The 26,339-nt window shown below is 42.2% G+C and overlaps 1 non-coding gene across 1 annotated transcript; it reads left to right on the plus strand.

Moving 5' to 3' along the window:
- Positions 1-21,675: 21,675 nt before the first annotated feature.
- On the plus strand, positions 21,676-21,779 carry LOC118518705 (U6 spliceosomal RNA). The gene has a single exon (XR_004908841.1). It is a non-coding gene; the product is annotated as a U6 spliceosomal RNA (small nuclear RNA).
- Positions 21,780-26,339: the final 4,560 nt, after the last annotated feature.

The following is a 26,339-nucleotide window of genomic DNA, read 5'->3' on the forward strand; positions in this document are numbered from 1 at the left end:
TCAGGCTGACGAAAGCCAATCAAAAATCAGCCACTAGAGTCAGATACGCAAAGAACAAAATTCCTAATGCAAACTATACCGACCTGTTAACAATCCTCAGAGACATTCAGACAGCCAGAGGTCCCAATTTGGTCAAAGTCTTAGAAACTTTCCAATGAGAAAGAAAAGTTAGGATCTTGACATTTATATGTGGGCTCAGCGTTTCGATTCTAAATTGGGTTTGACTACAAATTTTTCTTTTTTCAAACTGTTCATAAGACTGTTGTTTACACTTCCTGTTGAGACAGTGTAAGCTCTTATCAAACCTGTCATATTGTTCTTTCTTGGGAGCCAAAATAAATTCAGTTCCTACATCTCCTTGCCCAGCTTTTTATTTTAACAATGGTAACATTCAATTTTATAGTCGCTTGCCCCATTGCCTCCTCGTTGATAAGAAACCCTTCCTTGAAAAGGGTCCCACCAAGGGCACCTGGGTGGCTCAGTCAGTTAAGCATCTGCCTTGGGCTCAGATCATGATCTCAGGATCCTGGGACTGAGCTGGTCGGGCTCCCTGCTCAGCGGGGAGTCTGCTTCTCCCTCTGCCCCTCCCCCCACTCATTCTCTCTCTTTCTCTCAAATAAATAAATAAAATCTTTAAAAAACAAAGAAAAGGGTATTACCAAAGTGCAATTTTCACACTATTAAAAACATAATTCCTATACCAATTGACAGTGATCCAGTGTCCAATATTTATTTAATTCATTAATGAGGAAGCCCGAAGGTCAACAAGTTGGTTCAAAGTGGATATGAGAAGGAGGGCTTTATAGAGTTTAGTGAGGAAAAAGGACTATTGAAATAACATTGCTACCATGGATACAAACCTGGTTAACGTCCTAAATGGAAAAAAACACAGGAGATTTGGGATCTTTTCGACCAGGCGGAAAAGAAAATCATCACACTTTGCCAGTTTTCTATAAGTTGACCTCTAACTTTACAGACTTATCAAATATCTGAGTACTAATCATCAGTACACTGGATGCCAAACAAGTTACATTCTGTTAAAGAGTCAGCTGAACCTTAGTCAAGCTTATAGGACAGTGCTCCCAGAACAGCATTTAAAGGCCATGAAATCAACTTGCTTCTTCCCAGATTTTATCTCATTTTTCTTAACATGACTCCAGGGGGTGTGATTGCTGCTAGTTTCCAGTAATCGACAGTGAAATGACAAGATTTGCAGTTTGGTATTAGTATGCCCCTCAAGAATTTTGGTCTGGAATTCGAAGCCTTGTTGGTTGTCTTCTTTGGGTTTTAGGCTTGCAAAAGAATGTTTCTTCGTGATTCATTTTTCTAACCTCTTGGTCCAAGAGTAGACTACCAAATTAGCCAAAGTGAACGACTGGTGATGGAACGAGTTGGGAAAATCTTAGGCTGGAAAAATCTTGGGCTGTGCTATGTATGGGTTGAACTGTGTTCCCTCCAAAGTCATATGTTGAAGTCCTAACCTCCAGTACCTCAGGATGTGACCTTACCTGGAGGTGGAGTGTTTACGGAGGTAATTGAGTTAAAGTCATTAGGGTGGGCCCTCATCCAATATGACTACTGTCCTCATAAGAAGGGGAAATTCAGACACAGACACTCATAGAGGGAAGACATTGTGGAGAAACACAGGGAGCAGACAGCCACCTACCAGCCAAAGACAGTGGTCTTTGGACAGATCCTTCCCTCACGGCCCTCAGAGGGAAGAACCAACCCAGCCAACATCTTGATCTGAGACTTCCAGCCTCCAGAACTTTGAGACCATGCATTTCTGTTGTTTAAGCACCAACTCCCCCAACCCCCAGGCTGTGGTCATTTGTTATGGCGGCCCTAGGCTGACTGTGGGAGTTTCCCTTCTGCAATCATGTGGAATGAGGATCTGATTTTGTTCAGGCTTGTGATCAGAACGCAACATCTCCCTGGGTGAGAGCTTTAGTACACAGCTATCAACAAGAGTCATGGGATTGCGCTTTCAACTTCTGAAGTCCTGCTTCACTCCATTTATAATGAAAAATGTTCCAGTTGGCACATTAGCCAGGCTATCCTCCATCAAGATAAGTCCTAACATTCTCAGTGCACGCTAAGCCCCCAGGAACCTCACTGAGAATGCCAGAGGCCTTTTTGAGGCCAGTGGTTATGATGGGCTACTCTTGATTATGGCTGCACACACCTGTTCTCTGGGCCATCCTATGGCTCAAAGCCACAGAAAGATCTGAGGAGGGTCTAATGTTAAGCGGGTTCAACCGGTGCTGATCGGCAATAATTAGGACCCTTCTGGCAACAGAATACTTGATGTAGGTGCAGATTTTTCATTGATCTTCTTGTACCTAGTGAAGGCAGTGGCTTGTTTAAAACTAGTGAGGTTTCCTCTAAACTCCGCAAGTTGTAAAAAGGTCTAGAATTCCAAGACTCTACCTGCATGTTGTGGACGGGTGGCCCCACCATGGTGCCCTGGTAACCTTGTGTGTATCCACAGAGGGTACATAGACAAGGCTTGGACCCCTCTGGATCTAAGTCTTGGCAGGGATGCCTCTGATTCTTCTGGAACATGAGAGCATGGGAGGCTTGTGAGGAGCTGCTTTGAACCCATTTTACCACTCACCTCCCTGTCTCGCCCCTGGGAGATATCAGGCTGGGAGACTGTCATACGATAGGTTTTTTTTCATGGAAATATATTTGACATATAACTTTGTGTAAATTTAAGAAGTACACACGTATGCGATGTTCATTTGATACATTTATCTATTGTAATATGTTTGCCACTGTCACAATAATTAGCACCTTTATCAAGTAACATAATTAGCATTGCTTTTTAGTGGTTGGAATAATTTAGTTCTACTTTCTGAGCAAGTTCGATGATTATAATACAATATTGTGAATATTCACTATGCTGTGCATTAGATCCCCAGGATTTTTTTCCTACTCATCCCAAGTTTGTACCTTTAAACAACATGTCTCCTATCCCTTCACCCCCCTATCCTCTAGTAACCGCCATTTTACTTTCTGTTTTTACGAGTTTGGTTTTTTTAGATTCCATATATAAGGGAGATCATACAGTGTTTGTCTTTCTCTGGCTGACTTATCTCACTTAGCATAATGTGCTCCGAGTCCTTCCATGTTGTGGAAATAACCTAAGCATCCATCAATGAATAAATGGATAAAGATGTGGTACACACACACACACACAGGAATATTATTCAGCCGTGAGAAAGGATCTGCTTTATCATAAACTGGGTGCTGATAGGTATGAGGCTTTCTGCCTTGCCCCCTTAGGGCAGAGCTGCAGGCTATAAAACCACTTAGCTGCAGTCTAGAATATGCTCCTGAGCAACAGAGTGTCCTATCACTTGTGTTCCAGTCATTTGGCCTCCTTCGTTTCAGTACTGCCCTGCTTACCGGCCATGGGGAGCTATCCTCTTCCTTTGGCTACCCTCTTCCTTTCATTGTCTTTGTGAGTAAAGAACTAAATCTGAAAAGGGCTTGTTATTTCTTGACCAACAGAATCTGTCGTCTGGCTTTGCTTTGTGCTTGACACGTAATCACGTGCTATCCAGCCAGAGACAAAGGCTGGGGTCTTGGAGGAAGAGGGAACATGAAAAAGGTTTTTTGTTCTGTTTTGTTTAAAGATTTTATTTATTTATTTGAGATAGAAAGCACAAGCAGGGGGGAGGGGCAGAGGAAGAGAGACAAGCAGACTCCCCGCTGAGCGGGGAGCCTGATGCGGGGCTCGATCCCAGGACCCTGAGATCATGACCTGAGCCGAAGGCAGCTGTTCAACCAACTGAGCCACCCAGGCGCCCCGAACGAAAATTTTTTAAAGTGTGTGTGAGAAAATACTCACGCATGATGTGGTGAAAAATAGAACACAAGTTGCATATTGATATAGAAAAAATCAATGTAAAATTTATATAAACATAGAAAAACGTGCAAGGAACTATGTTAAAATATTAACTGGTTGTCTGTGGATGGTGGGAATGTAGTGCTTATTATTTTATTATTTGTACTTCCAAAGAAAAAAAGGGTATGTATTATAGGTATAACCTGCTTCACCAAATTATGTAAAAAATCACATCTTTAAAAAACTTTTCAGTTCTTCTCTTTCCTCTGTCCTTATAAGCAGGCACTCCAGCATCTTCCCCCACTGGGGGAAGTGGACGGAGGAAGGAGGCAATGGGAGGCCTCTGACAACTAACGGCCTCAACTCGAGTTACCCCACAGATGGCTTTTCTCTCACGGCGGTTTTACTGTGTGTGTGTGTGTGTGTGTGTGTGTGTGTGTGTGTGTACTTGCCAACGGCACTGTCTTCCCTCCACGTCTGCCTTTCTAAGCTTACAGAATCTTCGATTTCTGGTGTATGTTGACCAGCTCGTTGTTTCTATTTCATACTATTACAGCGTTCACTACGGGACATAAAATAGAGTTTTGTCCTGCTCGGTTTTCTATGCTGAGGTCTGAAAATGATATCAAACTTTTTGAATCTTGGTGGATTGATTCTGAACAGCAACAAAAGGCAGAATATGTTCATATTCACAGTGGCAAGACCCAGAAGACTTGGGTTCATCCCTGATCAATGGCCACACCCGCCCCAACCTCTCCAAGGGAAGAGGAACCGAGTCAGCATATCCCAGTCCAGAGCCAGCTCTTGCGTGAATCAGTATTCCATGCATAAACGTGTCTCTGCTTGGCCTCCAGGCAGTTGGCATGCCAGTTATGATGGTAGCCAGAGTTCTCTCATGGGGTGTCCAGGAAACTCTCATAAAATCCTGGAAAGAAGTGTATTTTCTCCCTTGGTTAGCACTGTTGGGGTGTTGTCACCCTTAGGGGCAGTGAAAGGGGAGAACTGAGTCCGGTAAATACAATCGCCTCTAATCAAAATAATCAAAACTTCATTTTCATCCCTTAAGTTTCACTTTGTTGGCTCAGGGTTGAGGGGATACAATCTGACTTGCACTTCCCTTTCTTACTCCTGGGAACTGTACCAAGAGGATATGCTTTTTCTCTGCTCTTCTGGTGCTTAGCCAGGTTGGAAAGTAAGCAGAAAGCAGAAGACTTTATTTTTATTTATTTATTTATTTATTTGAGAGAGACAGTGAGAGGGAGGGAGAGAACACAGGCAGGGGGAGTGGTAGAGGGAGAGGGAGAAGCAGGCTCTCCGCTGAGCAGGGAGCCTGATGATGATGATGATGACGATGATGCGGGACTCGATCCCAGGACCCTGGGATCATGACTTGAGCCAAAGGCAGATGCTTAACAGACTGAGCCACCCAGGCACCCCGAGACCACTAGTTTAAATATTACTGTTATAATAACAAGAAAAGTTCCTTCATGCATTGTGTGTGAACACAGGAAAAGCTCCTCCCAAACACAGTCTTGAAGCAGGAGCCTTGGGCTTCTATCGGGGCTTGGGGTGGAAGGAATCTAAGACAGCAGGGGGCACAACAGGAGCCTGCGGCCCCTTCATCCTGGTACGCTGCTCTTATTATGCTTAAGCTACTTTCCATATGTCAGCTTATTTCTATCCGACTACCAGTTTGTCTCCCCTGTCTATATCTTTGCAGTATACACAGCTCCTATTTTTTCAGCTTTATTGAGATATATTTGACATATGAACATCGTGTACATTTTTAAAAATTATTTTTTTTTTAAAGATTTTATTCATTTATTTGACGGAGAGAGACAGACAGAGAGCACAAGCAGGGGGAGTGGGAGAGGGAGAAGCAGGCTTCCCGCGGAGCAGGGAGCCCAATGCGGGGCTCGATCCCAGGACCCTGGGATCATGACCTGAGCCAAAGGCAGATGCTTAACTGACCAAGCCAGGCGCCCCCAAACATTATGCAAATTCAAGGTGTACAACGTGATGACTGGACACGCGCATGTATTTGATACGCATATATATTGCAAAATGTTTACCACGATAAGGTTAGTTAACACATCCTTTACCTAACATAATTACCATTTGGTTGTTATGGCGAGACCATTAAAGCTCTGCTCTCACAGCAAGTGTCAAGTACACAATACTGTATTGTTAACTATAGTCATCATGTTGTACATTAGATCCCCAAAACTTTTTCATCTCATGCGAGCATCTTTTCATTATGTTATTGTTAATTGCTGCAGGGAATCGCCATTCATAGTTTTCTTTAGTCATAGTTTCTGTTCTCTCATCAGAACCACCAACTGTCCAATTATTTTGGCATTCCCCAGTTAAATTTCTCAGAGTGGAATATGACCCAGCTAATTTCTTGGTAGGCGAAATCCTAGATTGCTGGCCCGACTATGGATTTGTTGCTTTTGGGTCAGAGGAGTCCCTGACCTTCAGTCTAAACATGTGTGGCTAGCGTGCCATCATAGGGCCCAATGACGCATGCACAAGGGCTTCCCCTTGAGTGGGAGCTGTGGGTGACCCACAGTACACTTGGCACGTGGATACAAAGTCCCATGACTCCAAGGGGCCCCTGGGTGGCTCAGTCGGTTGAGCATCTGCCTTCGGCTCGGGTCATGATCCCAGGGTCCTGGGATCGAGTCCCTCATCAGGCTCCTTGCTCAGTGGGGAGCCTGCTTCTCCCTCTCCCTCTGCCGCTCCCCCTGCTTGTGCGTTCTCTCTGTCAAATAAATAAATAAATAAATAATTTAAAATAAATAAATAAAATCTTTATTTATTTATTTATTTGACAGAGAGAGACACAGCGAGAGAGGGAACACAAGTAGGGGGAGTGGGAGAGGGAGAAGCAGGGAGCCCGATGCGGGGCTCAATCCCAGGACCCTGGGATCATGACCTGAGCTGAAGGCAGCCGCTTAATGACTGAGCCACCCAGGCGCCCCTCTGGGTCTAACTTTTAAAAAGCCTGGCAATTTTCACCTCAGCTAAGGTAAAAGCCAGCACCCATGTAAGAAATCCAACTCTCCCTGAGGCCACCCCTCTGTGAGGAATTCCAAGCTAGCCATGTGGTGAGTCTCTCATGGAGGAGAGCCGAGGAACCCAGATGACAGCAAGAAGTGAGGCCCTTTACGCATGAGGCCAGCTCCCAGCCATTACATCCGTCCCAGTCGAGGCTCCAGAATGCCTGGATCTCCATCCCACAAAATTTTGAGTAAATAAAATCGTTGTTGTTTTAAGCCAATAAGTTTTGGGGGTGGTTTGTTGTGTAACAGTGGGTAGCTGGGACAAATGCTCAGGAGAAGAATAAATCAGGATAAAGAGAGGGGGAGAGGCAGGGGTCCTATTTTAGAAAGAGTAGTCAAAAAAACCGAAACCTTGCCATTTGCAACGACGTGGATGGAACTAGAGGGTATTATGCTGAGCGAAATAAGCCAGTCAGAGAAAGATATGTATCATATGATCTCACCGATACGAAGAATTCTTAATCTCAGGAAACAAACTGAGGGTTGTTGGAGTGGTGGGGGGTGGGAGGGATGGGGTGGCTGGGTGATAGACATTGGGGAGGGTATGTGCTGTGGTGAGTACTGTGAATTGTGTAAGACTGTTGAATCACAGACCTGTACCTCTGAAAAATAGTACATTATATGTTAAAAAGAAAAAAAAAGAAGATAGCAGGAGGGGAAGAATGAAGGTGGGGAAATCGGAGGGGGAGACGAACCATGAGAGACTATGGACTCCGAGAAACAAACTGAGGGTGCTAGAGGGGAGGGCGGTGGGGGATGGGTTAGCCTGGTGATGGGTATTGAGGAGGGCACGTACTGCATGGAGCACTGGGTGTTATGCACAAACAATGAATCATGGAACACTACATCAAAAACTAATGATGTAATGTATGGGGATTAACATAACATAATAAAATAAAATAGAAAAAGAAAGAGTAGTCAGGGGCGGCCCCTCTGATAAGGAGACATTTGAGCAGAAAGCTGAGGGCGGGGACGGACCAGACCATTTGGCTATCTGGAGCAAGTGTTCCAGGCAGAGGCATTAGCAAATGTTGGCGCTGAAAGGTAGAAAATGTTTGGAATGTTCTAAGAACAACACGAAGGCCAGTGTAGGTCCGAGCACAGTGAACAAGAAGGAGATCAGCAGAAAATCTAGGCACAAAGGGAGGCAGCATCAGATCAGGTAGGGACATGACAGGGACTCCAAGGAAGTCTTGAGCAGATGTGTGACATGATCAGATTTACATGTAATAAGGGTTACTTTGGAGTGAAGAACAGATTGTGGGGAAGGCAAGACTGGAAGCAGGGCGACCAGTTAGAAAGCTATTCTGATAATCCAGGTGAGAGATACTGGCTTGGGTCAGGAAGGTAGCTGTGGACATAAACTGGCTTTTGGTTTTATTTTGAAGGTAGAGCCAATGAGAGGTACTGATGAACTGAATTAAGATACAGAAAGAGAGAGGATTCAGCGGTGATCTCAGCACCTGACAGAAGACGGTTGCTATTTACTGAGATGATGAAGAATAAGTAAGGAGCACATTTGGACAGAGACATCATGAATTTCGTTCTGGAAGTGTTTAGTTTGAGGTGTCTATTAGACATCTAAGGTGGTTGAATATGTGAGTCCCGGGTTCAGGAGAGCACTTATGGCTGAGCTGCCATGGTTGAGAGCTACTTATGATGGTAATTCGAGTCACAGTATTTGATGAGATCAACTAGGGATGAACATAGCTAGAGAAGAAAAGAGGTCTGAAGAGGGAACCTTGGGGAATATGAAAAAGAACCAGCAACAAAAACTGATAATGGATGGAGTAAGCACCTTCCACCTTATTCAACCCACTCACTAGAAAAAAACCCAGACAACATCGATAAAACAACAGTTAGAAGACTCTGGAAGATGGAGAAAAGGTAGCCTGATTGGGAACCTCAGAACTTAATGAATAACCCAGTGGTGAGTCCCCCTGTTTTTTTTTTTTTTTTTTATCTTGTATGTATATATATCATGGCCTGGGCAATTCAGAGGCCCAAAAGTCCAGACATGCTAAATGGGCACAGACAAAAATACCCCAAAGAAAGTCCACTCGCTCTTGTCAAAGAACCAGGAAAAGGGTGGCTCAGCAGGCCAGAAACATTTGATTATACCTCCGGCTCATTTCCAGGTGAACACCACAAATGAAGCCACACCATTTTCCCTCTCACCTAGAGAGTGGAGGGAAGATTACTGAGAAAAGGGAGCTAAAGAAAAGGATTTTTTAAATTATGAAATCCTGGGTAGACCTCTGAGCAGCCCAGGCATGAACAAGAGAGAGAAAATAGATTGAACCTTAGGGACCTGTAGGATGATAACAAAATTTAATAAGAATCATAAACATAAAAAATCAAGATGTTGAACAAATCCTAACAGGATAAACCCAAAGAAATCCACAATCAGACACATCAAATCAAATTTCTGAAAACCTAAGACAAAGAGAAAAATTTTGAAAGCAGTCAAAGAGAAACAATGAATCACCTGTAGGTAACATTCATAGATTTATTTGTAATTGCCAAGAACTCTAAACAAGCCAAATGGCTTTTAATTGGCAAATAGATAAACTGTGGTACATCCATGCAATGGAATACTACTCAGCCGGAAGAAGGAATATTCTCTTGATATATATAATGACTTGAATTCTTTTTTTCCCCCTCATGTTACAAGGGTATTATGCTGAGTGAAAAAAAGCCAATCTCAAAAGATTCTATTTCTATAATACTCTTGAAATTACAAAATTTTAGTGGTGAGAAAAGATTAGTGGCTTCCAAGGGCTAGGGATAGGGTTTGTCTATAAAAAGGAGGGGTTCTTATGGCAATTACACAGTTCTGTGTCCTGATGGTATTGGTTACATGAATCTATGCTATATAGATTCAAAATAAACACATGTAAGATGGGGCGCCTGGGTCGCTCAGTCTGTTAGGCATCTGATTCTTGATTTCAGCTCAGGTCATGATCTCAGGGTCATGAGATTGAGTCCCGCGTTGGGCTACACTCTCAGTGGGGAGTCGGCTTGAGATTCTCTCTTTCCCTCTCCCTGTGCTCCCCCCACCCCCACTCTCTCTCTCTCAAATAAATAAATAAATCTTAAAAAAAATAAACACATGCAAGACTGCTCTGTAGTTTCCCTGTATCAATGTCAGTTTCCTGGTTTTGTTTTTTTTAAAAGATTTTATTTATTTACTTGACAGAGAGAGACACAGCGAGAGAGGGAACACAAGCAAGGGGAGAGGGAGAGGGAAAAGCAGGCTTCCCGCTGAGCAGGGAGCCCGATGCGGGGCTCGATTCCAGGACCCTGGGATCATGACCTGAGCCGAAGGCAGATGCTTAACGACTGAGCCACCCAGGCGCCCCAGTTTCCTGGTTTTGATTATATACTATGATTATGTCAGAGGCTATCATTAGGGAAAGCTGGGTGAAGGGTACATGGGACTCTCTATAGTATTTTTGCAGTGACTTGTGAATTCTAAATTGTTCCAAAATAAAAAAAAAATAAAAATAAACTGATAAGGAATAACCAGCGAGATAGGAAAAGAGTTCAGATGCCAAAAGAAGAAAGTCTTTCAGGTAGAACAAGGTGACCATGGGATTTGGTTACATGGAGGCCACTAAGGACTTAAACAAGAGGAATTTGTGTAGAGAAGTAGGGGCAAAAGCCTCAGTGGAGTGTGTACAAGAGAGATTGGAGGGAAAGGAATTAGAAACAATGAGTATAGTGTGTAAAAAGTTAAGATTCTTTTTGCAAAAAAACAAAAAACAACCAATTAAACAAAAACCCAAACTCAATAATTTCCATTTCCCACAGTTGTTTTCATGTTACATAATCAATTCTAAGTCACCATTAAATTTTCATAAAACACCTGATTATTTAACTTTGTAAGTAGGCTCTGGTGTTGTAAAATATATGATGTTTTCCTGCCTTGTTTTGTAGCTCTGTTTTTAAAAATACAATTATGTCACTCTGAGGGCCTCTGAGGGATAAATTATACTACTTGTTAATGACCGGGGTAGCAAGGGACCGCCTACGAAGAGAAGATGGAAAAATAATGCAGCAGATTAATTAATAATGTGACACATCTGAGTGTTTTCAGCTCTCAGACTGCAGTAATGATCTTATCTCCTTGACTACCGGCGGTTGCTCATGTTTGTCATCAAAAACAAAAATGAAAAGCCTTGCAGAAGTGTTAAGTGGGAATGGTAAATAGAAAATTGTCTTTCCTCTGCAACAAACAAACAAACAAAAAACCCACTGAAAGGCCCCCCCATCACAACAGTGCAATTTGTTATAAACAAATAAATGATATACATTAAAGATAAAGCCCTTAGAAAGAATAAAACTAAGAGATTTCGGTGGCCCTTTCAGAAAAAAACAATTAACTGAGATCCCAACTATAGCATTTATCTTGGAAGAAAAAAGTTGAAAACAAAAAAATCCATAATCAAAGAATCAGATTCAACACTCTATGATTCTATCTCATCAGGATCGTGAGATGACTTCACCACATTTTCATAATAAGCGGAGCTAACGAATGCCTGAGGCACTGTTCTTTTTTCTTTTCTTTTCTTTTTTCCAGTTTTATTGAGATATAACTGACATATTGTTTAAGTCTAAGGGGTATAACCTGTGGATTTGATACACTTGAATATTGCAAAATGATTACCATTGGAGTGTTTGTTAACACCTGAAGCTCTGTTCTTAAGAGGTTGACACCAATCCATGTGTGTTTAGCAGTTCTGTTCATTTATATGACATCACAAACAAGTTTATTTATTCTCTTGCTCATTCATTCATTCATTCATTCATGTATCCAACAATTACTTATTGAGATAGGAGCGGACACAAGAATGGACAAAGTATGGTCTCTGCTGTTCTCACAGAGATTACCTTCTATAGGGAAAACATAAAACAGACAACTACAAGACAATATAATAATAATTATTATTTTTCTTTTTTTTAAAGATTTTATTTATTTATTTGACAGAGAGAGACACAGTAAGAGAAGGAACACAAGCAGGGGGAGTGGGAGAGGGAGAAGCAGGTTTCCCGCTGAGCAGGGAGCCCGATGTGGGGCTTGATCCTAGGACCCTGGGATCATGACCTGAGCTGAAGGCAGACGCTTAATGACTGAGCCACCCAGGCGCCCCATAATTATTATTTTTCTACTACTACTCCTAACATTGACTATGTGCTAGGTGCTATCCTAAATGCTTGCCATGCATCCTCCTGATGAATTCACACCACGGTCTTGTGCCTTGTGAAATAAGTTTTACTATTATTCCTGTTTCAAAGATGAGAAAAATAAAACCAAGAGAGTTTTGGTAACTTAACCGAAGTCATACAATTTGGACAACCCCTGGGCTATCTTACTCCAAAGTCAAGGGCACGGTGAAAGAGCATCTGAAGCCTAGGGGGTTAGGTAAGCTTTCCTGGACTGGGGAGGGTTGGCAGGAGGTGAATTTAGAGAGATGACCTTTCAAGCCCTTTAAGGATTTAGGACTTCATCCTGAGGTGATTGTAATAACATCTGTTTTAGTTATCTGTAATTGTAGCAGTCCGCTCCAAAATTTAGGGGCTTAATACAAGTACCATTTAATTGCTCATGATTCTGTTGGTTAGGAATTTGGGCAAGGTTTAGCAGACTGCAGCTGGCCTCCTCTCTGCATGGTGTCAGCTGGCACAGCCCCACAAAGGCTGCAGGATCCCAGATGGCCTCACTTGCTCATTGTCTGGGACCTTGGTGGAGCCTTCGGCTGGATGCCTGGGTTCTCCACCACATAGCTTCCAAAAGGGCCAAACTGGAGACTGCAAGGCCTCTTAAGGCCAAGGCCTTGAACTGTCATGGTATCATTTGTTTCACATTCTATTGGTCAAAGCAAGTTACAAAACCAGACAATATTCAAGGGGAAAGAAGTGTGCTCTACCTCTTGATAGGAGGAGTTAAAAATTGCATTGAAAAAAGACATTCACGATGGAAGGGATTGTTGTGGCCAGCTTGGGAATAATCTACTACAACACTGCAGTGTTTTTTTAAAAGACTTTATTTATTTATTTGAGAGAGAGGGAGAGAGGGAGGGAGGGAGAGCAGGAGCAGGGTGGGGGGCAGAGGGAGAGGGAGAAGCAGACTCCCTGCTGAGCAGGGAGCCCAATGCGGGGCTCGATCCCAGGACCCTGGGATCATGACCTGAGCCAAAGGCAGATGCTTAACCAACTGAGCCACCCAGGAACCCCAACACTGCAGTGTTTTAAGAAGGGGTGCTGCTTGCAGGAAGGAGGAAGTAGGGTCCTGCAGTGATCTGGATGACAAGTTGGGTGGCCAGAATTAAAGCAGTTCTTCACCTGGTTGATGACCAGAATTGCCTGGAGGAGCTTATTAAAAATACAGATTCCCCGAAGCTATCACAGACATATTGAATCAGAACCCCTAGGTGTGAAGCTGAAAATATACATTTTGATGCTCTTTCTTTCAACAGATATTTTATTGAACACCTGCTTTGTGCAACCACCATTCTATGCTCTGAGGATCAGGTAGTGAATGAAACAGACAAGGGTCCTAGTCTCTCCTGCGGGCAGGGAGTGAGGTAAGGGAGACGGACAAAAACCAAATGGACAACTAAATAAATGAATATCTTTGTGGATTTTGTACCAAAATCATTCTTTCCGGAAGGAAAACAATTAAATACTGTGAAATTGTAATGAGTAATTGAGAATACAGGTGGAGATGGAGAGAATGAACACATATGTAAAGGTTCTTTATTACAGCATTACTTGCAGTAGCAACAGGTTTGTTAAAAGCAACTTTATTGGGATGTAATTTAGGTACAATAAACTACACTCATCCAAAGTATACAATTCCATGAATTTCAACAGACATCATATCCCCTTATTTCCATCTCCCATCCCCAAGCAACTGCCTATTTGCTTTTGCATCCGACTCTTGATTTCGGCTCAGGTCATGATCTCAGGGTCATGAGATCGAGCCCCGCGTCAGGCTCCCCAATGGGCGTGGAGCCTGCTTAAGATTCTCTCCCTCCCCCTCTGGCCTTCCCCCTGCTTGCACATGCCCTCTTGAGTGCTCTCTCTTTCTCAATAAAGAAAATCTTTAAAAAAATATTATCTTGAATTATTTAGAATTCTACACAAATGAAATCATATAGTATATAATAGCAATGGATCTTTAAACAACCTGAATGAACAGTAATTGTGGTATTTTTGTGGTACCTTTATTCAATGAAATACCATGTAGTCATGGGAATGGGGAGTCAGCTTTTTATGTACTAATTTGGAGTGGTTTCCTAAAGCTATTGGTAGGAGGAAAAGTCATAGTGCAGAACAGGGCATAAAGTGTGCTGCCATTTATTTATATAAAGAGAATAAAGAAAAAAATCCGTATGTTTGTTTGTATGTGCATAGATTATCTCTGAAAAAAGCTGGCAATGCGGGTTGCTTCATGGGAAAAGAACTGGGTGTCTGGAAGACAGGAGTAGAAAGGAGACTTTTCACTAGAAACTCTTTGGTTCCTTTTGAATTTTGTACCTATTCAAAGGACAACTAAAATTTAAAATTTTTAAATCATGATAAGTACACTGGGTGTTATACACAAACAATGAATCATGGAACACTACATCAAAAACTAATGATGACTATGGTGACTCACATAACATAATAAAAAAAAGTACAATGATTGAGAAATTGCCCCCAAACTTGGCAGAGGAAAGACTGTAATGTCAAATAAAAGGCCATAAGCTTCAAATATTTTTGATTTTTTCAAAGATTTTACTTATTTATTTGAGAGAGAGAGTGAGTGGGGAGAGGGGCAGAGGGAGAGGGAGAGAATTTCTTAAGCAGACTCCATGCTGAGTGCAGAGCCTGATGTGGGGCTTGATCTCATGACCCTGAGATCACAACCTGAGCCAAAACCAAGAGTAGGCCACTTAACCGACTGAGCCACTCAAGTGCCCCTTCAAATATATTTTTAAAGTTTTTATTTATTTATTTATGAGAGAGAGAGAGAGGGAGAGAGAGAGAGAGAGAGGGCAGGGGGGAGGAGCAGAGGGAGAGAGAGAATACTAAGCAGACTCCATGCTGAGCATGGAGCCCAATTTGGGGCCCTGATCTCACAATCCTGAGACTATGACCCAAGCCAAAACCAAGAGTCGGACACTTAAGCAACTGATCCACCCAGGTGCCCCAGCTTCAACTATTCTAATTAAACTCAGTTAAAATTATATTAAAGCCAGAAGCCACATGTTTCAATTATCAGCTAAAGAGAAAACCCTGAGAAAAAACTATAAATAAAGAAGTTGAGGATTGGAATTAAATAAGCTGATCCCAAAATTCATATGGCAAAAAGCAGCCAAAAAATCTGAAAAAACCTAAATGTGAGACAGGAATCCATCAAAATCCTAGAGGACAACACAGCTAGTAACCTCTTCGACCTCGACCTCAGCAACTTCTTGCAAGACACGTCTCTAAAGGCAAGGGAAACAAAAGCAAAAATGAACTATTGGGACTTCATCAAGATAAAAAGCTTTTGCACAGCAAAGGAAACAGTCGGCAAAACCAAAAGACAACCGACAGAATGGGAGAAGATATTTGCAAATGACATATCAGATAAAGGGCTAGTATCCAAAATCTATAAAGAACTTATCAAATTCAACACCCAAAGAACAAATAATCTGATCAAGACATGGGCAGAAGACTTTAAAAAAAAAAAAAAAGACATGGGCAGAAGACATGAACAGACATTTCTCCAAAGAAGACATCCAAATGGCCATCAGACACATGAAAAAATGCTCAACATCACTTGGCACCAAGGAAATGCAAATCAAAACCACAGTGAGATACCACCTCATACCAGTCAGAATGGCTAAAATTTACAAGTCAGGAAATGACAGATGTTGGTGAGGATGTGGAGAAAGGGGAACCCTCTTACACTGTTGGTGGGGATGCAAGCTGGTGCAGCCACTCTGGAAAACAGTATGGAGGTTCCTCAGGAAGTTAAAAATAGAGCTACCCTACAACCCAGAAATTGCACTACTGGGTATTTACCCCAAAGATACAGATGTAGTGAAAAGAAGGGGCACATGCACCCCAATGTTCATAGCAGCAATGTCCGCAAAAGCCAAACTGTGGAAGGAGCCAAGATGCCCTTCAACAGATGAATGGATAAAGATGTGGTCCATATATACAATGGAGTATTACTCAGCCATCAGAAAGCATGAATACCTACCATTTACATCAACATGGATGAAACTGGAGGGGATTATGCTAAGTGAAATAAGTCAAGCAGAGAAAGTCAATTATCATATGGTTTCACTCAAATGTGGAACATAAGGAATAGCACAGAGGATCATAGGGGAAGGGAGGGAAAACTGAATGGGAAGAAATGAGAGAGGGAGACAAACCATGAGAGTCTCTTGACTCTGGGAAACAAACTGAGGTCTGTGGAAAGGGAGGTGGGTGGGGGGATGGGGTAACTGGGTGATAGGCATTAAGGAGGGCAGGTGTGATGAGCACTGGGTGTTATATGCAACTAATGAATCATTGAACACTACACCAAAAACTAATGATACGTTGGCTAATTGAATTTAAATTTAAAAAAATGCTGAAAAAAACTGAAAAAAAAAAGCCAAAAAATAAAAAAGAGCAACAATGAGGGACCAGAACCATAAGATATTTAAACGCAGAGCCTTAAGAGTGAAACCAGCATATCAAGAGACAGACCAATGGAATAGAAGAGAAAATCCAGAAATGGAAATTATTATATAATGAAAGTGTATCTTGAGCCAGTAGAAAGAAGATGGACTTAGTGGGGTACCAGGTGGGGAGGTGGGACTAGGAATGGCTCACCTCATGGGTTCATTTTTATAGAGAACCTAAAACAATAATCAGATTGACTAAATCAACCTGCTTTTTAAAAATCATAATCAGGCATCATCGACTGTAAACAATGTCAATGATAAAATAATAAAATTCTCTCTCCACTCCAGTGGCTGGGTGGATTGCTCCCACCTGCCCCTTCTTCGGAATGCTGCTGAATGGAATCTTTAATACGTTATGTTGGGACAACTAGGTAGTGTCACAGAAAAACAAAGAAAATGACTCAATTAGAAGGTAAAGGCTTTCTACAGCTCTTGTGCACCAGGAAGCATCTCAAAGCAGGATTGGAATTGGCCTAGGGCAAGGAAAAGAGAAGTGTATGTGACTTTGGTCTTGTCTCAGGTTGCAATTGTCTTTCTCTGGAACTGTTACAAAACTTTCCATTGGAATGGTTGAGAGAGGTCCAGTTTTTCAGCTCTTTCTTGGGATGGTTGATGCAATGGGCAATCTCGTTTTGACAGCTCTCTGTGTGTGTGCGTAAGACAGAGATAGAGAAAGTGCTATAGAGAGGTGGGGGCAGAGGGAGAGAGAGAGAATATCTTCAATCAAACCAAGGAATAAATGCTCTCTATTGACACCTTTTGGACCAGTTTGGGTCATGAACCCACTTCTGGAATAATAGCAGTCTCCCACGGAGAAATGATGGATTGCTTGATTAAAGCCTGGGGCTTTGCATCCCTGGGGAGGGCAAAGGGATTAGCACAACTGGCCTAGGCTTCTCAGGACCCACCCTTCAAGTTGGATCACCTTCTGGCAAATTACATGGGCTGAACAGCAAGAGGCAGATACCTAAATACAAGTCAAGAAGCTGGATGAGGGACAGATGATGGGTATGTAACCAACAGCAGCACCATATATGCTTATTCCGAAGTGAGATGCACGAGTAGACATTTAATTGTAACAAACTTTTACAACATTCTTAGAGTCTTATAAGTAAATATAGGGACCTCAGAAGGGAAAAGAGCACCGTGTTTAAGGGCATGAGCTCTGAGGTCAGACTGCCAGAGTTTCAATCCCAGGAACCTTGTGACCACAATCAGGTCAACGTTCTTGAACTTCACTTTCCTATCATGTAAAATGACGACAGCGACAATGATGACGACAGTATGGGATGCTGCAGATTTCATGGGATTGTTGTGAGGAGTAAATGAAACAACGGACGCTAAGGCAGAGTGCATAATAAGGGCTCAAAATCACCCTTAAGTCATTGACCTGCGATTGGAACTGTTGTGATATTGAATTTGATTAATAATCATTTTCATTGTGTGAGGATTTGATAGTATTTCCTGAGATGTTTCCCACTGATCCAGGCGACTAACGGATGTTTTCCCCTGGTAGCATGATGCGTGTCAACGGGAACAACTGAACGTTCCCATCCCCAGACTCCTGTGGCAAGAACAAGTTGATGTGACGATGCGTAGACTGATCCGCCCGGCCCCTCCACCTGAAACTATTAAATCTATGATGGCATTTTCATGATAACGTTGACTTTCTCCTTTCCTCACTTTTCAGGGCAACATCTCTCGGTTGACTCTCTAACTGACCCTCCTCTTACAACCGTGGTGAGGCTCCAGAGTTCCAGCAGAGCTCAAATGTTATGAAATTTTCACTTGTTTCTTTAGCTTAACCTAGTTGGAGAGAGGTCTCCACACACCCACAGATATTTCACTGACCCCTTGCCTGGAACTGAGTGCAATTTCTTACCTCTACTTATGACCAGAGCAGAACGCCGCAGAATGCAGGGACCAATGAAGGGCCTGAAGCCCCTCCCCCTCGTCCACTGCATCGACTCCTCTCATTTTTTCAAACAATGATCGACATTTTCTTGGTTTTACGTTGACTATTAGACAAATGCAGCTCCAAGACAGATCCCTTAGAAGACCTTCCTTCGCCACAGATCGCCACCGTTCATTCAGATAGAACCTTTGTTGTCCAGGCAAATTCTGAAATCATCACCACCTGAAATCTGGCTTCTTCCTTCTGTACTCCTCAGATTACGGTGTAATCGGATTCCTTCTCCCTAATCACAAGAAAGCAACCATCTTTCCTGAGGCTGAATTCCCAGAACACTACTCTCACTCTTCCATCAACTTTGATGCCTATCTCTCTTCTTAACTCTTATATCACCCTTAAAAATAGTACTTCCGGTGCCACTGACCACACCTGTCAGGACAGGACTTGGTAACAGGATGGATGCTGGAGACAGTAAGTCCAATGTGAAGTGGGATGGCAAAGCAGGAAGCTGGGACAGTGCAGGGGAGGAGAAAGAAACATTTAATACTGTGTAAAGATATAGTCCGCAACAGTGAATTTTACTCCAGTGCACGGGCTTGGACATTTATGTGTTTTCAGTTTTGCCCGACAAATTAGTTTCCTTTATGAACACAAAATCCACTCTCCGTTCTTGGCTCACCTCACTTTAAAATGACCCAAGAGTCTGTAATGTAATCCTTGTTGTATTTGTATAGATTTCGTTTTTTAAAAATGTTTTATGTATTTATTTGTCAGAGAGAGCAAGAGAGAGCGAGCACAAGCAGGGGGAGCGGCAGGCAGAGAGAGAAGCAGGCTCCCTGCTGAGCAGGGAGCCCGATGCGGGGCTCGATCCCAGGACCCCGGGATCATGACCTGAGCCGAAGGCAGACGCTTAACTGACTGAGCCACCCAAGCATACCTAGAATTCGTTTTTATGTCTGTGTTAACAATAAAGGATCTTGTTTTATGTTGAATATTTTCAAAACACTTTAGAAACATTTTGAGTAGCAAAGAATACTTGGTATTTTATATATTATCTACAATTCAACTTATTTGAATGTAATAGAACTGCTTCCAGGGAGATGAGGAGAACCTTAGACATTTTGGGAATTTTCTTTTTGTCCCTTTGCAAATTGAAGTGCCCAAATATGGAGAGATTTTTTTTAAATTTTATTATGTTAGTCACTGTACATTACATCATTAGTTTTTGATGTAGTGTTCCATGATTCGTTGTTTGCGTATAACACCCAGTGCTCCATGCAGTACGTGCCCTCCTCAATACCCATCACCAGGCCAACCCATCCCCCCACCTCCCTCCCCTCTAAAACCCTCAGTTTTTTTCTCAGAGTCCATAGTCTCTTATGATTCGTCCTCCCCTCCAATTCCCCCCCTTCATTTTTCCCTTCCTACTTTTTTTTTTTTTAACATATAATGTATTATTTGTTTCAGGGGTACAGGTCTGTGATTCATCAGTCTCACACAGTTCACAGCGCTCACCATAGCACATACCCTCCCCAATGTCCATCACCCAGCCACCCCATCCCTCCCACCCCCCACCACTCCAGCAATCCTCAGTTTGTTTCCTGAGATTAAGAGTCTCTTATGGTTTGTCTCCCTCTCTGGTTTCATCTTGTTTCATTTTTTCCTCCCTTCCCCTATGCTCCTCTGTCTTGTTTCTTAAATTCCTCATATCAGTGAGATCATATGATACATGTCTTTCTCTGATTGACTTATTTCACTTAGCATAATACCCTCTAGTTCCATCCACGTCATTGCAAATGGCAAAATTTTGGTTTTTTTGATGGCTGCGTAATATTCCATTGTATATATATATATACCACATCATCTTTATCCATTCATCTGTTGATGGACATCTAGGCCCTTTCCATAGTTCGGCTATTGTGGACATTGCTGCTATAAACATTGGGGTGCAGGTGTCCTTTCGGATCCCTACATTTGTATCTTTGGGGTAAATACCCAGTAGTGCAATTGCTGGGTCCTAGGGTAGCTCTATTTTCAAGTTTTTGAGGAACCTCCATACTGTTTTCCAGAGTGGCTGCATCAGCTTGCATTCTCACCAACAGTGTAAGGGGATTCCCCTTTCTCCACATCCTCGCCAACATCTGTCATTTCCTGACTTGTTAATTTTAGCTATTCTGACTGGTGTGAGGTGGTATCTCATTGAGGTTTTGATTTGTATTTCCCTGACGCGGAGTGATGTTGAGCACTTTTTCATGTCTGTTGGTCATTTGGATGTCTTCTTTGGAGAAATGTCTGTTCATGTCTTCTGCCCATTTCTTGATTGGATTATTTGTTCTTTGGGTATTGAGTTTGATAAGTTCTTTATAGATTTTGGATACTAACCTTTTATCTGATATGTCATTTGCAAATATCTGGAGAGGAGATTTTTTTTTTCTCTATATTTGGGCAAGGCAGATGAGACTATGGTGTAACCTGCACACGGATTCACGAAAAGTTCTTTCTTTTAAAAACAGGACAGAGGTAAGATACGAGAAAGAAAAAAGTTAAGTAGTTGAAAGTCTTATCCCAGGATGGATGATGGGTTGGAAAGGTTCAACCCTTTGAATAAGACACAGACCCATAGAAGCATTGATGACTACAGCCAGCAGATGGCAGCAGGGGGCCATGTCAGGAAAATTCACCCACAGGGAAAAGCCCCAGTTGGACCTTTGGGCCTAGGAACCAGCATCTACTGGGAATTGGTAGAGGATATGATGCATTTCCCAGCAGAAACAAAACAAAACAAAACAAAACAAAACAAAACAAAACAAAAAACATCAGTGCCAGAGTCTTCCAGAAGCCCAGGGTTAGAGTCTGGCATCGAAAATGAAGGGCCCACATAGCACAGTGATTATAGTCAACAATACTGTATTATAAACTTCCAAGCGGCTAAAAGATTAGATCCCAATTGTTCTCACCACAGAGGAGAAATAATTATGTGATGGGGTAGAGGTGTTAGCTAATACTATGGTGCTAATCATACTGCAGTATATAAATGTATCAAATCGACATGTCGTACCCCTTAAGCTGACACGATGTTGTATATGGCAATTTTATCTGAATGAGTATTAAAAAAAAGAATAAATACAATGAAGGGTGCTCACTTCGGCAGCACATATACAAAAATTGGAACGATACAGAGAAGATTAGCATGGCCCCTGCGCAAGGACACGCAAATTCATGAAGCCTTCCATATTGAACACAAAAATACAAGGGTCCAGAGCCCTCGGTTGCCCTAATCTGCGAGACAAAGAGGGGAAGGGAGGCACTGGAGCGGTGGCATAGGAGAAAGAGCGGGAGGAGGGTCAGTCTGTGACACGCAGGTGACAGTGGAGAGTAGGAAGCAGGTTAGAAAGGGTGGGGGTCATTTCTTTTTGTGTGACCTGGCAGTGGCACTGATTTTAATCTGCTCTAAGAATAAGAGGAAGCAACCCAAATGTCCGTCAATGGATGAATGGGTAAACAAAATGTGGTGTGTACACACAGTGGAATATTATTTGGCTTTAAAAAGGGAGGAAATTTTGGGGTGCCTGGCTGGCTTAGTTGGTTCAAGCGTCCAACTCTTGATCTCAGCTCAGCTCTTGATCTCCGGGTCGTGAGTTCAAGCCCTGCGTTGGGCTCCACGCTGGGCATGGAGCCTACTTTAAAAAAAAAAAAAAAAAGGAAGGAAATTCTGACACAGGCTACAATGTGGATGAACCTTGAGGACATTATGCCAGGTGAAATAGCCCGGTCACAAATACCGACCGTAAAAAGACAAATATGGTATGACTGTACACATATGAGGTATCGAGAATAGTCAAGTTCATAGAGATAGAAAGTAGAATGGTAGTTGCCAGCGACTGAGGGGAGGGAGGAATGGGAATTTGTTGTTTAATAGGTATAGAATTTTGGTTTTGCAAGATGAAAAAGTTCTGGAGGTTGGTTGTACCACAATGTGAATATACTTAACACTACCGAGCTTAAAAATACTTAAAAATGGTAAAGATAGTAAATAAGGTTCCATCTCTTCTGATCCTTAAGGAGTTGTAGGCCACGCCAGGCAGGGTGATAGGACAGGCCATTGACATCAAGTTAGTGTAAAAAATAATAATACTTCACATTTAAATGGCACTTTGCTATTTTTTAAGACACATTTTTTTTTAAATTTAAATTTTGTTAGTTAACATACAGTGCAGTATTGGTTTCTGGAATACAATTCAGTGATTCATCACTTCCATACAACATCCAGTGCTCATCACAACCAATGCCCTCTTTAATACCCATCGCCCATCTAGCTCATACCCCGCCCACCTCCCTCCATCAACCCTGTTTGTTTTCTATCGTTAAGAGTCTCTTATGGCTTGTTTCCCTCTCTCCTTTTTTTCTTTCCCCCCTACCCCCATGTTCATCTGTTTTCTTTCTTAAATTCTACATATGAGTGAGATCATATGGTATTTGTCTTTCTCTGACTGACTGACTTCACTTAGCATAATACACTCTAGCTATATCCACCTCGTTGCAAATGGCAAGATTTCATTCTTTTTGACGGCTGTGTAATATTCCATTTCTTTATCCATCCGTTAGTCAATGGACATTTGGGCTCTCTCTGTAGTTTGGCTATTGTTGATGCTGCTGCTATAAACATCGGGGTGCATGTGCCCCTTTGAATGAGTATTTTTGTATCCTTTGGGTAAACAATAGGGCATTGCTGGGTCATAGAGTAGTTCTATTTTTAACTTTTTGAGGAACCTCCACACTGTTTTCCAGAGTGGCTGCGCCAGTTTGCATCCTACCAACAGTGCAAGAGGGTTCCCCTTTCTCCGCATCCTCGCCAACATCTGTCGTTTCCTGACATGTTAATTTTAGCCATTCTGACAAGTGTGAGGTGGTATCTCATCGTGGTTTTGATTTGTATGTCCCTGATGATGAGTGTTGTTGAACATCTTTTCACGTGTCTGTTAGCCATCTGGATGTCTTCTTTGGGAAGGTGTCTGTAGGAATCCATCAAAATCCTAGAGGAGAACACAGGTAGTAACCTCTTTGACATTGGCCACAGCTACCTCTTCCAAGACATATCTCTAAAGGCAAGGGAAACAAGAGCAAAATGAACTTTTAGGACTTCATCAAGGTAAAAAGCTTTTGCACAACAAAGGAAAGAGTCAACAAAACTAAGAGGCAACCCACAGAATGGGAGAAGATATTTACAAATGACATAAGAGATAAAGGGCTAGTATCCAAAATCTATAAAGAACTTCTCGAACTCAACACCCAAAAACCAAATAATCCAGTTAAAAAATGGGCAGAAGACATGAGCAGACACTTCTCCAAAGAAGACATACAAATGGCTAACAGACACATGAAAAAATGTTCAACATCACTAGCCATCAGGGAAATCCAAATCAAAACCACAGTGAGATACCACCTTACACCAGTAAGAATGGCAAAAATTAACAAGACAGGAAACAACAAGTGTTGGCGAGGATGTGGAGAAAGGGGAACCCCCCTACACTGTTGGTGGGAATGCAAGCTGGCACAGCCACTCTGGAAAACAGTATGGAGGTTCCTCAAAAGGTTAAAAATTGAGCTACCCTACGACCCAGCAATTGCACTACTGGGTATTTACCCCAAAGATACAGATGTAGTGAAAAGAAGGGGCACCTGCACCCCAATGTTCATAGCAGCAATGTCCGCAATAGCCAGACTGTGGAAGGAGCCAAGATGCCCTTCAACAGATGAATGGATAAAGAAGATGTGGTTCATATATACAACGGAATATTACTCAGCCATCAGAAAGCATGAATACCTACCGTTTGCATCAGCATGGATGAAACTGGAGGGGATTATGCTAAGCGAAGTAAGTCAAGCAGAGAAAGACAATTATCATATGGTTTCACTCATATGTGGAACATAAGGAATAGCATGGAGGACCACAGGGGAAGGGAGGGAAAACCAAATGGGAAGAAATGAGAGAGGGAGACAAACCATGAGAGACTCTGGACTCTGGGAAACAACTGAGGGTTACAGAAGGGAGGGGGGTAGGGGAAGGGGTAACTGGGTGATGGGTATTAAGGAGGGTACGTGTGGTGATGAGCACGGGTGTTATACGTGACTACTGAATCACTGAACACTAAGAACTAATGATGTACTATACAGTGGCTAACTGAACATAATAATAAAAGAGATAACAAGTGTTAATGAGGTTGTAAAGAGATCCTTATGCACTGTAGTTGGAAGTGTAAATTGGTACATTCACTGTGGAAAAATCTATGGAAGTTCCTCAAAAAATGAAAAATAGAACTACCAAATGATCCAGCAATCCATCTCTGGGTATATAATCAAAAGAAATGAAATCACTATCTCGTAGCAGAAGCAGACTAAAGCAATTGTGTTGTTGTGCCGATGCTTTCACTGACTCATAAATATGTGAAAACTTATCAAGTTGTATATTTTAAATGCATTCAGCTTATCTTACATCAATTAAACCTTAATGAAGATGTTAAAAATTAAAAAATTAAAAAAAAGAAAGGTGTCTGTTCATGTCTTCTGCCCATTTCTTAACTGGATTATTTGTTTTTCGGGTGTTGAGTTTGGTAAGTTCTTTATAGATTTTGGATACTAACCCTTTATCAGATATGTCATTTGCAAGTATCTTCTCCCATTCCGTAGGCTGCCTTTTAGTTTTGTTGATTGTTTCCTTCAATGAGCAGAAGCTTTTTATCTTGATTGTTTCCTTCGATGAGCAGAAGATTTTTATCCCAATAGCTTATTTTTGCTTTTGTTTCCCTTGCCTCAGGAGACATATCCAGAAAGAAGTTGCTGCGGCCGAGGTCGAAGAGGTTACTGCCTGTGTTCTCCTCTAGGATTTTGGTGGTTTCCTGTCTCACATTTAGGTCTTTCATCCATTTTGAATTTATTTTTGTGTGTGGTGTAACGAAGTGGTCCAGTTTCATTCTTCTGCATGTGGTTGTCCAGTTTTCCCAACACCATGTTTTGAAGAGACTGTTTTTTTTTTCCATTGGATATTCTTTCCTGCTTTGTTGAAGGTTAGTTGACCATATAGTTGTGGGTCCATTTCTGGGTTCTCTATTCTGTTCCATTCATCTATGTGTCTGTTTTTGTGGCACTTTGCAATTTACACAGTTCTACTGCAGAAATACCTCACCTTGTCAAGTCCTCCTAACAACTAGTATGGAGGGGGGGTGGGTCTCTGGGTTAAAGGGAAGTGGGTGAGCTACATGGAGGAAACACAGGGAGTGAAAGGGTTAACACGGAGTAAAGGGACACATGATAGACTTGGTGGGCAGGTGGCAGAAATGGAAGTTGAAAGAAGCAAAGCAATCAGTTCGCAATCTACTTGATTCCTCTGTTTCTCTTCGGATGTGATAGTTGGTAACTACAGCCTTGTGTATTCAAATGTTTTGTTATTTCTGTGCCCCATTTTTCATAAGCTCTGTTCCGAGAAGCAGGACCTCTTCATAATTAAAGGTGCTTTTGTTCAAAGTTGGGCAGGTTACTTATCTCTCTTGGCTTTAGTTTTCCCTCTGATAATAGTTCCTGCCACTTCAAGCCTCAATGCATATTTTCTCTTTTCATGTGTCCAGCCCTTTGACCTCAAGAGCAAATGTCCCCCAGTGATTGGAGTGATAGGGAATACCTCTTCGAGGTTTTCCTTCTCTCAGCTTGTCTTGCCACAGTATTCCTGAGAAGATCGCCAACGGCATCAAGCAGGAAAAGAACGTTTGCAACATACAGGTTTCATGCTTGGTAAAACTTGATGA

This window comes from Halichoerus grypus, chromosome X (assembly GCF_964656455.1).
Source record: "Halichoerus grypus chromosome X, mHalGry1.hap1.1, whole genome shotgun sequence".
NCBI classification, from domain to species: Eukaryota; Metazoa; Chordata; class Mammalia; order Carnivora; family Phocidae; genus Halichoerus; species Halichoerus grypus.